Raw genomic sequence first — 1929 nt, forward strand, 5'->3', positions numbered from 1 at the left:
AAAAATTTGAAGTTTGTTACTTGCTTGTTAAGAAAGATTCAAACTTTAAGTTCTAGAATCATATGTTGTGATTTCTTATGAATCAAGTCATTAATTGAAATTTTAAAAATCAAATCTTTTTCAAAACTAATTTCTAAAATATCTTCTTATCTTATCTTTTTCAAAAAGTTGGTTTCAAAATATCTTTTCTAACCTCCTAACTTCTTATCTTTTCAAAATTTGTTTCAACTAGCTAACTAACTTTTTGTTTGTTTCTTAACTTTTTCAAAACTACCTAACTAACTCTCTCTCTCTAATTTTCGAAAATATCTTCCCTCTTTTTCAAAATTTCTTTTTAATTAACTAATTATTTTTATTTTTGATTTCAAAATTTTTCGAAAATTACTAACCTTTTTTAAAAACTATTTTTGAAAATCACTAACTCTTTTTCAAAAATATTTTTCGAAAATTCTCCCTCTCCCATCTTATTCTATTTATTTATTCATTTACTAACATCTCATCTCACATCTCAACCCTCCTCACAGTTGTGTTTCTTCCATTACATTACATTCTTTGTCTCCCCCTCTTCTTCTACTCACACAGGGATCCCTATACTGTGGTATAAAGGATCTCTATTATTATTATTTTTCTGTGCCCTCTTCTTTGTCATATGAGCAGGAGCAAGGATAAGAACATTCTTGTGGAAGCAGATCCAGAACCTGAAAGGACTCTGAAGAGAAAATTAAGAGAAGCTAAATTACAACAATCCAGAGATAACTTTTCAGAAATTTTCGAACAGGAAGAGGAGATGGCAGCCGAAAATAATAATGTAAGGAAGATGCTTGGTGACTTTACTGCACTTAATTCCAATCTACATGGAAGAAGCATCTCCATTCCTGCCATTGGAGCAAACAACTTTGAGCTGAAACCTCAATTAGTTTCTCTGATGCAGCAGAACTGCAAGTTTCATGGACTTCCATCTGAAGATCCTTTTCAGTTCTTAACTGAATTCTTGCAGATATGTGATACTGTTAAGACTAATGGAGTAGATCCTGAAGTCTACAGGCTCATGCTTTTCCCTTTTGCTGTAAGAGACAGAGCTAGATTATGGTTGGATTCTCAACCCAAAGACAGCCTGAACTCTTGGGATAAGCTGGTCACGGCTTTCTTAGCCAAGTACTTTCCTCTTCAAAAGCTAAGCAAGCTTAGAGCTGATGTTCAAACCTTCAGACAGAAAGAAGGTGAATCCCTCTATGAAGCTCGGGAAAGATACAAACAGTTGACCAAAAAGTGTCCTTATGACATGCTTTCAGAATGGACCATCCTGGATATATTCTATGATGGTTTATCTGAGCTATCAAAGATGTCACTGGACACTTCTACAGGTGGATCCATTCACCTAAAGAAAACGCCTACAGAAGCTCAAGAACTCATTGACATGGTTGCTAATAACCAGTTCATGTACACTTCTGAAAGGAATCCTGTGAGTAATGGGACACCTATGAAAAAGGGAGTTCTTGAAGTTGATACTCTGAATGCCATATTGGCTTAGAATAAAATATTGACTCAGCAAGTCAATATGATCTCTCAGAGTCTGCATGGAATGCAAGCTGCATCCAACAGTACTCAACAGGCTTCTTATGCAGAAGAAGCTTATGATCCTGAGAACCCTGCAATAGCAGAGGTAAATTACTTAGGTGAACCTTATGGAAACACCTATAACTCATCATGGAGAAATCATCCAAATTTCTCATGGAAGGATCAAAAGCCTCAACAAGGCTTTAATAAGGGTGGAAGAAACAGGTTTAGCAATAATAAACCTTTTCCATCATCCACTCAGCAACAGACAGAGAACTCTGAACAAAATACTTCTAATTTGGAAAACTTAGTCTCTGATCTATCTAAGGCCACTGTGAGTTTCATGAATGAAACCAGGTCTTCCATTAGAAA

The 1929-nt window shown here is 35.2% G+C and overlaps 1 non-coding gene across 1 annotated transcript; it reads right to left on the minus strand.

Annotated features, from left to right (window-relative positions):
- Positions 1-1180: 1180 nt before the first annotated feature.
- LOC148574659 (small nucleolar RNA R71) lies at positions 1181-1288 on the minus strand. Its single transcript, XR_015905855.1, has one exon. It is a non-coding gene; the product is annotated as a small nucleolar RNA R71 (small nucleolar RNA).
- Positions 1289-1929: the final 641 nt, after the last annotated feature.

Source organism: Arachis ipaensis, chromosome B2 (assembly GCF_059453495.1).
Source record: "Arachis ipaensis isolate K30076 ecotype BB chromosome B2, ASM5945349v1, whole genome shotgun sequence".
In the NCBI taxonomy this organism is placed as follows: domain Eukaryota; kingdom Viridiplantae; phylum Streptophyta; class Magnoliopsida; order Fabales; family Fabaceae; genus Arachis; species Arachis ipaensis.